This window comes from Oncorhynchus gorbuscha, linkage group LG01 (genome assembly GCF_021184085.1).
Source record: "Oncorhynchus gorbuscha isolate QuinsamMale2020 ecotype Even-year linkage group LG01, OgorEven_v1.0, whole genome shotgun sequence".
Classification (NCBI taxonomy): Eukaryota; Metazoa; Chordata; class Actinopteri; order Salmoniformes; family Salmonidae; genus Oncorhynchus; species Oncorhynchus gorbuscha.
The window spans coordinates 107,435,409-107,449,727 of record NC_060173.1 but is presented as its reverse complement, the minus strand read 5'-3'; the positions used below and the strand labels follow the sequence as shown (position 1 = coordinate 107,449,727).

General features: G+C 43.2%; 1 pseudogene across 1 annotated transcript in view; it reads right to left on the bottom strand.

Annotated features, from left to right (window-relative positions):
* LOC124048468 overlaps nucleotides 1-14,319 on the bottom strand; it is a 57,233-nt pseudogene that overhangs the window by 11,023 nt on the left and 31,891 nt on the right. The window contains exons 9-18 of the transcript XR_006841217.1: nucleotides 14,155-14,295; nucleotides 13,651-13,759; nucleotides 12,469-12,564; nucleotides 12,293-12,375; nucleotides 11,924-12,141; nucleotides 8,364-8,648; nucleotides 5,484-5,650; nucleotides 3,996-4,097; nucleotides 2,446-2,663; nucleotides 1,960-2,083 (exon numbers count right to left, since the gene is read on the bottom strand). The product of XR_006841217.1 is annotated as a R3H domain-containing protein 1-like (transcript). The remainder of the gene's footprint in view (nucleotides 1-1,959; nucleotides 2,084-2,445; nucleotides 2,664-3,995; nucleotides 4,098-5,483; nucleotides 5,651-8,363; nucleotides 8,649-11,923; nucleotides 12,142-12,292; nucleotides 12,376-12,468; nucleotides 12,565-13,650; nucleotides 13,760-14,154; nucleotides 14,296-14,319) is intronic.

The following is a 14,319-nucleotide window of genomic DNA, read 5'->3' as shown; positions in this document are numbered from 1 at the left end:
ACAAACCGAGCATGAAGCGAATATAATGTTAAACACTCTGTGCTTCAGCTGACTGGGCAGAGGATGGAAGAGAGAAAAAAGAGGAGAGGAAAGAGACTCTGGACCTCAGAACTCAAAAGGCTTGAATTGCTGCTGGCAGACTGTCTTGCCTGCCTGGTTAAAAGGAGCCACTGACTGTCAGGCAGCTTTAGGAGATAAGATGAAACAGGCATGCCACCCATCTCCTTATTACACCAGATATACTGGGGCTTCTGCTGCCTTTCTCGCATTCAAAAGCTTAATCTATTTTTACAAGAATAAGGGAATAGGACTAGGCTTTCTCAGCCGCCTGGGGAAAGGAGGAGTTCAGTGTGTAATGGTGTCCTTCAATTCAGATCTACCACATTTCTCATCCTCCTTTTCAAAAAAAAAAAACATTGTTTCCTTAGGCTTTATTTGACCATATCTGGAGAAGTACAGTACATTTCTACAGAAAACATAAAAGTTTGACATTTGATAGCAGAGAATTCTGCTGATATTTTATGATTACGATAATTGCACACATTATGAATCTATAATTAAATCCATCTTCAGAATGATATGAATTGCAGTTGAGACTTTTGCACAAGACATTTATAGCTAACAATAATCAGTTTAATACCTCATTCAAAATGTAGTCAGAATATGTGAATGTTTTGTATAATTGTGCAAGTGGAGCACAAAAAAGTTGACGTCCGATGTTGAAGTAAAAAGCAAAATGAAGACTCTTTTGGCAGGAACATCAAGCATAAAAACAAAAAATGCCAGGCCTTCACAAATATTAATGGAGAGATAAATGAAATGTCTCAGTCAAGTCAGATAGTTGGTTGATGGATGGATGGTTGACGGTTAATTCCTCAAGTACACCCAGTAGACAGAAGGCTTTAAAATGGCTGACTTTTACAGCAGTGTGATTGAGTGCTTAGCTGTGGAGGGTTGTTGGCTAACAGTTCTGTCTGAAGAGGTGAAAGTGAGGGGCTGGAAAAGAGACCGGTTCACTGTGAGAATTATAGGCCTCTCAGACAGCGCCCCGGCCCCGTATCCAGGACCTTTGGTTCTTCTGTGGACGGTCAACTTCCACCCGTATCCAGAATAGGCCCTTTGGTTCTTACCCACACCTGGAGGGCTGATATCCAGGTAAGAAACCCCTCTAAAACACCTGACTTAGAATGTAACAGTGTTTATACGCCTGTGGGTCCTGACATTCTGCTGCTGGAACTCTAGATCATTTCCCCATTTGAAATCCCCATCCTGTTCCACTGCCAATCTGCATGACTGATGCATGTACAAAGGCTGCCAGGTAATTAAAACAAAATTCCCCATTCCCTTTAAGAGATCCGATTGACTTTTGTATTTCAAAATGGTGCAGCGGAGCATCTGTTTCTCTAGACAGGCCAATGAATGATGCTTCAGCGATACGCAGTGGAGACGAGGGAGACAATGCTAACGGTGTATTTGATTGGAAATGGTTATTGTGTGGGTTAAAAGGCCAAGGGCAACACAATGGCCAACCCTGCAGAGAAAAAGCGTTCTAACACAGCAGTCAGCTTTTCGCACTGCTCCTCTGCCCCAGGGGCACCGTCTACTTTCCCTGCCACAGTTTATTGAGATGAGCCTATTGTGTACCTGCCATAAGAGCAGATAACCAGAGACAAAGTGCTTAGCGCAATAGAAAATAGTGTGAAGAGAGCGGTAACAACCATGCCCACCCCGCAGTAAGATAGAACATGTAAAAAACATACCACACAGGGAGAAAGACATGGATTTAACCCCCCATGTAAATAAATGTCAAGCAAACCACTCCACTGATGGTATTCCAGATATTACGCCAGAGAGAAAAAAAAAAAAAACACACCTGATGTGACACCTGTTTTTAATAGAGGAACTAGGCAGCTGAGATGAATGGTTGAGTTACTGGTTCAGCCTGTGTTAGATATTTACCTGTCTGTTGTGTGGGGGGGGGCATTGGCTGGCTCTGCAGGGCACTATACTGCACTGTGCCCGCAGGCCTGTACCCCTGGTTAGACAGGGGGTACTGGCCTGGCCCACAGTAGCACGCTGGCATCTGTAGGCAGAGATGAAGCAGTCCAAAATGAGATACCATTAACACCACTACTGATATGCAGCTCTCGGAGGTCTCTGAACCTAGACTACAGTCCCTCAGCTGCAGTGGCTTAGTTAACAAGTCCAATATAAATGTTATTTTATGTAGAGAGAAAATACCTATGAACAAATGTACTGTACATGTATCACTCAGATACTAATGATGAAACATTTCAATCATGTAGACGAAGGAATAAAGAGACCGGCCAAGCATTGATCAAGACAGTCAGAAGGAAATAATGTATGATAGTACTAATAAAACAGAGTACACTGTATAACCTAATAGGAATAAACCAGGTAAGGGTCAGATGTACAGTAACCTACCTGCTGCATGTAACCTTGTTGCTGCATGAGTGGCTGGTTGACAGGTGGAGGGGCGGGGGTGTTGTAGGCCTGGGGGGGCAGGGACAGGCTGGCCTGGGGGAGGCACCATGAAGCCCTGCTGCTGCGGGGGGGGCCTGGAGCACCACGGAGGAGAGGCCCTCCCCGGAGCCCTGCCGGGACAGACTCATGTGGCTGAACTGGGCTCCCAGGTTCTCTTGCTGTGGGATGGAACACACAGAAACGTGTTACATGCATAGATCATATATTTATTATTAACAGTTCGGTCGTGGCTCTAGTTGAACTACTACAGGACCTTGTATGTAATAAATAATACATAGTACTTTTATATGGCACTTTTCTGAAACCCCAAATACTTTTATATTGCTGGCTCCTAGTGTAGTCACTGAATTTTGAACTACTGTACTAGCCTACAGCAATACAACTGGATACAGCCAGCCATGCAAAGAATAAACCTGAAGGCCCTAAAACATTAAACTGGAGTCATTCTGACTTGCTTAAAGTTCCTAACCACTCAACCGTCTGCTGCCTCGTAAATCACACCACACTTAAGCATGGCTATTTATAGAATATCATATTCAGATTGACTACATTCATTTTACCGTCTAGTCATTAAGGGATGTTTATTCGTAGAGGGACGTCAGGAAAGAGGGCAATAGAACACATGATTTGCGTCAATGGAGGGAGTGGGGTAGCAAACGAACATGAAAGTTAAACTGATTCAATTAATCATTAATTGGCATATTAATATATATGCCATTTAGCAGACGCTTTTATCCAAAGCGACTTACAGTCATGTGTGCATACATTCTACGTATGGGTGGTCCCGGGGATCGAACCCACTACCCTGGCGTTACAAGCGCCATGCTCTACCAACTGAGCTAATGAAGTCTAATTAGCATGCTGACCAAACGCCTCCGTACGTCGGCCCACGTGAGATTTTGTCCATCACCACCAGATGCAAAAAATTATCAAACCAACTAACTATATTAATTTATGGACAGGTCGAAACACACATGAAACATTCATGGACATTTAACTAGCTTGCGGATGCTAATTTGTCCTGGAAAATAAAACATTGGATTATTATTTTTACCTGAAATGCATATGGTCCTTTTTTGTTGCTGGTACTTTGACCCTTTTTGATTCACAAAAAATTGTGTGTTCTCTACTCCAACAATTAATCCACAGATAAAAGAGGAATCTAGCTGTTTTTTTGTTTTCTTTGGTTAATCAATCGCTCATCGTTTTCTGTGGACTTTACATGGCAGTTGGCAATCAACTAAGGTGCATTACCGCTACCAACTGGACTGGAGTGTGGACCACAATCATATTTCAATAACCCACGTGGATTCAGGAACTTTTCTAAATTCCATCCCTGTGTGTATTCTTTCAGTAGCATAAGTTCACTACTCATTTACAAAAGTTTCATCCACAGCTTTTTGTTTTAACCTAGCCTGAAGAGGGAAGATGGCATAGAATGACAAAAAGACTGGGGGGGGGGAAGAGCGAAGAGAAGAAGAGTAAAGTACCACAGTGTATAGTTGGTCAGGGGAGACGGAGAGGAGCTGAGATGGGTAAGAGACAGACGAGTAGTGGACAGGCTGAGCAGAGGGCTGGAGGGGCCGGACCGGCTGAGGAAGGGACAGAACAGACAGAGGTGAGGAAAAACAGTAGAAGAGAAGAAGAGGTATATGAGAGAAGCAGAGGTAGAGAAGAGAAGTAGAGAAGAGGTAGATGAGAGAAGCAGAGGTAGAGAAGAGAAGTAGAGAAGAGGTAGATGAGAGAAGCAGAGGTAGAGAAGAGAAGTAGAGAAGAGGTAGATGAGAGAAGCAGAGGTAGAGAAGAGGTAGATGAGAGAAGCAGAGGTAGAGAAGAGAAGTAGAGAAGAGGTAGAGGGCATTGGGTTTAGTCAGACATTAGGCAGATTGCAAACGTCACAAGCGGAGAAAGTATCATCTCAAACAATAGAGGAACAGTATATATTAGTTAACGGAGTGAATCAGCGCTAGATCAGGGGGGAATCCAACTACACACGGGGGAATCCAACTACACACGGGGGAATCCAACTACATGGGGGAATCCAACTACACGGGGGAATCCAACTACACGGGGGAATCCAACTACACACGGGGGAATCCAACTACACATGGGGGAATCCAACTACACATGGGGGAATCCAACTACACACGGGGGAATCCAACAGTAATGAAGTTAATTAACCTCAGTCAATAGATGACCATGGATATCCTCCATCCTCTACCAAGGCCGACTGGTGAAAATCTATTGATATGAAAGCAATGGGACAGCGCTTTGTTCAAAAATAACTATCCTTTCATCAGCCGCCAGGGTTTGGAATGTCTTCATTAGGAAGGGGCGTTGCTTCTTCACTATGGGGGGGGGCATCCTTGCCCGACCCCTGGGTAGTGCACCCACACTATCAGAGGTCAAGTCAAATTCCTGCCCTTCCATTTTCACTAATGAATGTCAAGCCTTCCGGCTGTTAAAAAAAAAATTAAATATGATTTTTAAAGCGGCTCTACATGACAGGTTGTGTTGAGGATCTTGCTATTAGAGATCGCTATTCCTACCACACAGGGCCTGTAGAAAACGCTAATGATTACCGTTTGGGCTGTGTGCTGCACCAGTGGTCACAGGGTTTAGCTGACACTCTGAACTCAATTCATATCCTCTGACAGGGCTGACGACTAAGGAGAAAGGTTGCAAAGTTTCCTCAACGAATAACACCGTACGCATGACAACCACCCCCATGAGCTGTCATGGTAATGTTTTGAATTGGGGGCCATGTCAATCTTCAGGGTGGCTTAGGATGTCTGTGTAAGAACTGAGCATGTGCATCAGTTCACTTCCTACTTTCCCCTGCCCTCTCAGACTGTACAAGCACTGTGTTTGTAATGTGAATGTGGTGTATAGTAGATGTTATGACTAAGCCTGTGACATATAGGGGTTCTATTTAATTTAATTCAAATTCAATGGCCTGCTGAAGGGTGTTAGCGAACCTGTGCGAGGACGTGGTTATGATTGGTGGGCTGGTGCTGGCCAGGCAAGTGCGGAGGAGTGGGCATGGGCTGCTGGGTCCTGCCCTGCTGATTATGATGCTGAGGGGCCATGCCGTGGTTGGGGTTGTACACCACAGCACTTCCATCCGGGTTCACAAATGGCTGTCCTGCAGCGAGAGAGAAGGGCAGGGCTGAAAACACACTGGAAAACCACCAAAACTAGCATCACTATAAACACAATCATTATTTTAAGCATTATCGTCAACACTATCAAGCAACACTTTCCATCTCTATACATCACATCAATAATAAAAATAATGAATATTTTCAACATCATCATCATCACTATCGACACTGGCCCCATTATTAACATTAAATAGATAACTTCAACGCTTTGATATAGTTTGCCTAATTGCTAGGTATCCAGAAATGTAATGGCTATCATTATCCTTACAGTAGCTGAAGACAGCAGAGTATCCAGAGGGCTTCACTTACATAGCCTATTTATGAATTCACACAGCCAAGTGAGTAAATATTTAGAATAAATGTTGCCCTTTGCATGAGCAGGAAAAAAATACTAAGAATGTTGTGTGGAGGAGGCACTTTATGTGGAGAATATGACACATCATTTTATCCAAGTGCTTATTTCAAAATCTCTGGTGAAAAATGCCTTGTGCTCCAGTGAATTTCCCTGAGCCGTCTGTACTTGATGAAAGCATCAATGCATTTCTCTGTGGTTCACTGAAATAGGCTGGCTCTGAAAGCCGAATATCAGTTTAAGAAGGTATTTTTTTGTGCAGAAAAGAGGTTAGTGCCACAGAGCAATCCATAGACACCCGGTTCCAGTGTATGACTTCATCACATCACAACAGGCTGGTTTTTCCTTTACATTTGTATTCTACACACATCTACTGAAGCACCGGTTGGTTATAGACATTATCATAGGGACAAGGGTTCACACAGACACGTTACACATACATTTCCATTGTATTTGTCCTCTTTCTGATTTTTTCTATTTTTGATATTAGATGATATTGATGTTAGATAAAGGGAACCTGAGTTTACAAATAACATTTTTTTTAAATTTAATTAACAAAGTTATGCATCACCCAATTCCCCTGTGTGAAAAATGAATTGCACCCTTACAATCAATAACTGGTTGTGCCACTTAGCTGCAATGACTGCAACCAAATGCTTCCTGTAGTTGTTGATCAATCTCCCACGTTGCTGTGGATAAATTTCGGCCCACTCTTACATGCAGAACTGGTTTAACTAAGCGACATTTGTGGGTTTTCAAACATGAACTGCTTGTTTTAAGTCCTGCCACAACATCTCAATTGGGATTAGGTCTGGACTTTGACAAGACCATTTCAAAACTTGAAATTTGTTGACCATTTTCATGTCGACTTGATTGTGTGTTTTGGATCGTCTTGCTGCATGACTCAGCTGAGCTTCATCTCAGACAGATGGCCTGACATTCTCCTGTAGAATTCTCTGATACAGAGCAGAATTCATGGTTCCTTCTATTAAGGCAAGTTGTCCGGGTCCTGAGGCAGCAAAGCATCCCCAAACCATCACCACCACCACCATGCTTCAGCGTTGGTATGAGGTTCTTACTGTGGAATACAGTGTTCTGTTTTCGGCAGACATAAAATGGGATCCATCTCATTCCGGAAGCACCTGGATGATCATCAAGACTCTTGGAAGAACGTTCTATAGACAGATGAGTCAAAAGTATACCTTTTTGGACGACATGGGTCACCTGGTAAAAACCAAACAATGCATTCCACAGTAAGAACCTCATACCAACGGATAAGCATAGTGGTGGTAGTGTGATGGTTTGGGGATGCTTCGCTGCCTCAGGACCTGGACGACTTGTTGACGGTGGGTTCTCTCCATTTTTTCCCCCACGTTCAAATGCCCAAATGACCATCCGATGACCCTGAAAATAACTCCTCTTGAGTTAACTATCAGGTGGCAAAATTAATTCTCTGGGTTCTACACAAGAATTCCCCATTTTCCAACTCCTTAGGAAAAGGTCAATAAGCAATTGCACAGCCCTGGCTGGCTCTCGAAAAACATATTAGTGCCAGCGCCATATACCCGGGCTTATCAGCCAGTCCCATGCATATTTAAGAAGCAACATTCTCTAGGATGGCCATTGAACCAGCGGAGTGAAGAGGAATACATTATACATCAAAGCTTCGACTCGCCTACTATCCATTATCTCTATATCCAATAACACTGTACAGTGTGGCTTCATTATCCCGTGTCTCAGCAACACTTTGGGGGAATTTGTTTTGACCAAAGTCAGGGTATATTGATCTTGCGAGACAGCCATCGTTTTTCAAAGTGCTTCCGTTCCCTCCTCATTCGTGGGAGGCAGAGACACAGATTCTCATTTGCATGCAAGCCGCGTCGTTAGAGAGTGACTCCGGTGTCAATTCTGAATAATTTGAGGGAAAGCGATGCGCAATCTGTCGGTTGGGTTTACTTTGTAAAGGGCAGTTAAAGCAACTTGTAATTATCACCTCCCCCAAAAGACTCAGCAGCATCACAACTCAAATACATCAGAAATAATGAGTGAAGGAACGCCTGGTGTTCTACTGTGGTGTTCCAACACTTTGCTGCTTGCAAGAAGACAACACACGCCACCATCACAAGCTATAGTTCCCTCTCTCCCCCTCCCTTAACACCACAAGAAGAAAGCAGTGGGGGAATAAGCAGCAAGTTGTGTGAGTCGTGTTAGTTTGAAAGAGAAGTTATCAGTTTGTGAAAGAAACCCAATGACAGGATACAAAACACAAGACACATTTTGCATCCCCCATAGCAAGCCCCTGTACTGTAACTAAACCTGGTAGGTAGGGTTCGGTTACCAACCTGTGTGTGGGTTGACCAGGACACTCCCTGGCGGTATCCCTGTGGCTTCCAGAGGAAGCAAATAGTAGCTAGTGTTAGCTGTGTTTGCTGGCGGTGCCGCGCTCCTGCCTCCCGCCTCATAGACCACAGTACTACTAGCGCAGACAGCTGGGTAGGCCGCTGGGCAGGGAAGCGCAGAGTGGTTGTGGGGGTAGCCAGCCTTGGTTAGAGCCGGGACAGGGTGGGTTTGCTGGGCGCGAGAGAGCGAACCCGTGGAGGACCCTACACTACTCGAAGACTCAGAACCTAGGAAAGGAAGGAGTGAGAAGGAAAGCCTTAACCTACAGACACCATGCTCAGAGTGGTTATGTGGGGATGGATGGGGAGAGTCAGAAGATGCTCTCCAATGGTCACAGGAGCAAGGCAGTAGGGCCATATTACTGATGGCATCTACTGGAGGAGACGCGGCTTGAATTCATTGGGTATTTATAGTAGTCTGGCTCACACAATCACATATTACTGTATCATACATCATTTGTTGAGGCCATAAATACCTTGATATTTCTACTTTAGGTCAACAAATTATGTTTTATTAAAAAAGGTATGCACTACTTCGAAAGGTCATGTTTGATTCTCCAAACCTACATAGCCAATTATCTATTCTAATTACCTGTGGGAGTGATGCTGTCATAAAATAGAAAGAGGATAATTATATCAACAGCTCTAACTGGCCAGTTAATTAATTCCTTGATTAATGTCTTCATTTTGCTATTCACTTGACTGTCCAAGCACCACCACCATGTCCATGGTGAGCAGAACACTAAGAAATTAATAGATTCTAGATTATTATGACATTAAATAGAATAAAACATAATTGACTAAGACGTTCTAAAATGTTCTACTACAATTCTAAAAACACCAACCCACTGATAGAATATTACCATAACACGTGTGGTTTAAAGGAATGACAGGAAAATGTAGTACTGTGGTTTAAAGGAATGACAGGAAAATGTAGAACCGCTTAAGTCCTGCATTGTTGAAACAGTTAGCTACATCACACCTATCAAACTGAAGATGTTTAAGATGGGGGCTCTGAATGTAATAACCAATGAATTCACACTCGCGATACCAAATTATTTCTAATACAATGAGAGACGAGGAGTGGCCGATATAATTGGAAGGGAAAGCATGCTGAAAAGGCAAGCATTAGAAAGCACACTATGTAAAAAAATAGACACCGTCTTGGGAACATGTGTGAGTGGTATGTTAATAAGTGCGAGCAAGGCGTGACAATGCACTAAGAAAAACATGCAATCTCAGGTAGCCAAATAGCAAAGAAAAGTGCTCCGTCAATGTCTGATCTAATAAATAAACACCCCGTTAATGCAGGCAGACGGGAGGAGATTAAGAACGGATGGCTTGGTTCTCCTCGTCTGTCGGCATTGGTTTGAGGCACCCATTTCACCTGGCAGAGTAGTCATAGGGACTGTGTCTGTTCAAAGCCTTTGTCAAACAGCTCCTCGGATGGTTAAAAGGAAGTTTGGCTACAATATGCTGTACTAACATTCAAAAATGTTACTACGGTTGTTGTATTACCAAGGTGACATTGTTCACCGAACCCCGGGTTAGGGAGGGCATGGCCGGTAGGTGCGCGCTAACCAAGGTTGCCAGGTGCACGGTGTTTCCTCCGACACATTGGTGCGGCTGGCTTCCGGGTTGGATGCGCGCTGTGTTAACCTGTTAATCCTACCCCCTACTTTTTCGAACATTCTGTTAAAAATCGCGCAACATTTCAGCGCCCTGCTACTCATGCCAGGAATATAGTATATGCATATGATTAGTATGTGTGGATATAAAACACTCAGACGTTTATAAAACTGGTTAAATCACGGCTGTGACTATAACAGAACGTGCGTTTCATCGAAAAGCACAGGAAAATCTGATCACTGAAAATGGAAATATATATCCATGCGCGACTTGAACCCATTGATAAAGGTGAACCACATTTAATGGGGCTGAGGTTGCAATACCTACAGCTTCCACACGTTGTCTAGAGTATTGTCATTTGCCTAGGCTTTGTTTCTTGGTCAAACAGACGCAAGGCAACGCATTTCCTCCGGTCTCCGACCGGATATTTTGGTTGAGAATTACCCGGACATTTTTTCCAGACGGACAGCTAAAGAATATACTTCGCCTCGTGATCAATTTGATCGCTTATTAACGTTTAATAATACCTAAAGTTGCATTACAAAAGTATTTCGAAGTGTTTTGTAAAAGTTTATCGTCGACTTTTTTAATGTAAAAAAATGACATTACGTTATAAGACGCTATTTTTTTCCGTTTATCACACAGTCTTCATAGATCGATATCTAGGCTATATATGGACCGATTTAATCGAAAAAAAGACCCAATAGTGATTATGGGACATCTAGGAGTGCCAACAAAGAAGATGGTCAAAGGTAATGAATGTTTTATATTTTATTTGTGCGGTTTGTGTAGCGACGACTATGCTAATTTTTGTTTACGTCCCCTGCGGGTCTTTTGGGGTGTTACATGCTATCAGATAATAGCTTCTCATGCTTTCGCCGAAAAGCATTTTAAAAATCTGACTTGTTGCCTGGATTCACAACGAGTGTAGCTTTAATTCAATACCCTGCATGTGTATTTTAATGAACATTTGAGTTTTAACTAGTACTATTAGCATTTAGCGTAGCGCATTTGCATTTCCAGATGTCTAGATGGGACGCCTGCATGCCAGGTAGGACCAAGAGGTTAAGAAGCAGTGCGGCTTGGTTGGGTTGTGTTTTGGAGGACGCATGACTTTCAACCTTAGTCTCTCCCGAGCCCGTACGGGAGTTATTGCGATGAGACAAGATAGTAGCTACTAAACAATTGGATACCACAAAATTGGGGAGAAAAAAAGGGTAAAATTCAAAAAAAGAAAATGAATGAGTTTTTCTGCGCTCTGGCATACTCAAACGAGTGTGCTCTGAAATAGGAGTAGATAGCTAAATTTACACTTAGGAACGCACTAACTAAATCGCTAATTCTATGGTTGTGACCATATAAATAGACTGAATAGAACAGGCTTGGAAACTCTAACACTGGCAATTTGACTGATAAACTCATTGATACACTCCCAATGTCTGCCTGGTATTGGTAATTGCCATGATATTTTGGAATGTTCTATCAACTGATGCTGGATTGCCATGGTAATGTAGAATGTTCATTCAAATGATGCTAACTGATAGGTTAGGGTTGTCTTTTTTGTAGTGTCAGTTAAGTATACTAAACAAATCACAGATTTAAATCGTGTACTTTGATTTTACTTTCTGGCATGGGTACACTCAAAATGGCTGCCAGTCCACCCATTATGACACCCTTTGTATTCAATCTATTTTTATGGCTGTGACAGGTGCTGCACTGCTGATTGCCCAAATATATGGGTGGAGACTTGAACTGTAAATGGTGGTTGATGGTTAGCTTGGTTAAACCAGACTGAACTCTGCACTCACCATGGAATGTGGCATTCAGTCTGGTTTAACCAGGCTAGTTGATGGTGGAAGTGGGAGGTTATTTACCAGTCTTAGAGAGGCGACCCATGCTCTTGCTGCTGCCTGAGCTGTCTCCCCTGATGAGGACAGAGATGCCGCTGAAGCTGCTTGCTTTGGTCATGGCTGGCCTCAGGTTACGGTTTGAGCCTTCCGAGTCAGTGCTGCTCCACGGCCGGGGTTCAGAGTTCTTGGGCTCGTTCTCAGAGCTGCTCTGGCAACTGTTGGCCGAGCGGACATCTTTTAACCTGAGGAAGGATCCATTTGAAACCATTATGGGATTATACATATATTAGCAATTATAAGAAACAGGAACATTCTATGCTATTAAGGACCTTCATAGCAGAGAGTAGAAGATGGGGAAAGTGTCATGGCTATGTTATGTTGAGAGATAATGACCTAAAGATTTGCCGTCTTTGCTGTGTGCTGTTACAGGCATCATCCTCCTGTATTCTTTTTTCAAGAGGAAAGCCATCTGGACCCTGTAATAAAATACGTTACATGTTTAAATTGAATCAAACTCTCACAATCTACATTTAAAAGCTATTAAATTAATATTAAAGGAGGGTTCTTACTTCTTGAGCGAATATCCTATCTCTGGCCCTCTGGTACTCCTCCTCTCGTTCCTCTATAGACTTACTCCTCCTGTCTTCCTTCAGTCTCATCCGCATCTAGACACATCAGCATCCAGCTTAGCACTAACATCTAGACACATCAGCATCCATTTTAGCACTAACATCTAGACACATCAGCATCCATTTTAGCACTAACATCTAGACACATCAGCATCCATCTTAGCACTAACATCTAGACACATCAGCATCCATCTTAGCACTAACATCTAGACCCATAAACACCCTGCTTAGCACTAGACCCATAAACACCCTGCTTAGCACTAGACCCATAAACACCCTGCTTAGCACTAGACCCATAAACACCCTGCTTAGCACTAGACCCATAAACACCCTGCTTAGCACTAGACCCATAAACACCCTGCTTAGCACTAGACCCATAAACACCCTGCTTAGCACTAGACCCATAAACACCCTGCTTAGCACTAGACCCATAAACACCCTGCTTAGCACTAGACCCATAAACACCCTGCTTATCACTAGACCCATAAACACCCTGCTTAGCACTAGACCCATAAACACCCTGCTTAGCACTAGACCCATAAACACCCTGCTTAGCACTAGACCCATAAACACCCTGCTTAGCACTAGACCCATAAACACCCTGCTTAGCACTAGACCCATAAACACCCTGCTTAGCACTAGACCCATAAACACCCTGCTTAGCACTAGACCCATAAACACCCTGCTTAGCACTAGACCCATAAACACCCTGCTTAGCACTAGACCCATAAACACCCTGCTTAGCACTAGACCCATAAACACCCTGCTTAGCACTAGCCCCATAAACACCCTGCTTAGCACTAGACCCATAAACACCCTGCTTAGCACTAACATCACTCTCATTTAGCACTATGGTTTGTTAACACCAACAAAGGGCTTAGAGAATTTACTCTAGGAAACACTTAACTAAACACCAATACCATTTGGCCATTGACTACTGCTTTGTGCAGAGGAAAATACATTTTTCAGTGGGTGTGTGTCTTTTCAGAACTTTCCTGGATTTGGCTTTCACGGTGAATATCTAATTATTTATTTTCAAATTGTAACTTTTTTCTTGGAAGTTAATTGATCATAATGCGGCCTAGTATAGATCTGGAGCGGCTCACATTAAAAAACTCTTACCATATTGTCATCTTTGTCTGAGCCGGAGTTGTCCCTTTTGAGAATATACCGCTTTTGGAAGTCGTCAGTTTTGTCATCTTTGATGTGTTCTGAAAACTTCTGATCAGGTCTACACAAAGCATTCGAGAGAGAGATGTATATATATATATATGACACACACACATATATATGAGAGAGAGTAGCAGCAAAGAGCGAGATGGAGAAAAGACGAGGGAGAGCAGAGTTGTGGTAGGGCTTCTTTCTAAGAAACCTGACATGTTTACACCATCTCCCTTCCGCCTCTAACAACATTACTCTCCTCCTCCTCCCTACCTTCCTCACTGCAATATTGAAAACGCAGATAATTCAGTTTCCCCAAAAACTAATTTCAGGGGTCGCAAAGAAAAATCTGTTTTCCCTCGGCAGAGTATACGGAGACAGTCATTTCTGCAGCCTAAGCAGTTTGAATTAGAGTAAGGCTGAGAAATTGAATTATTGGCTGTGGCAGAAAGGGAGATTACTCACATTCTCGTATTGCTAGTTTTGTTGATGATTACAGATTTCCCGGTTTGGTCGACGTTGTGGTCTAGGCCGAAGTAGGCTGCAACGCGGTGCAGCAGCATTCTGTGGTAGGAGGTCATCGGAGGGAACTTTCTATTCTGGCTTCTGGGGTAGGAGAGGTTGTAGGAG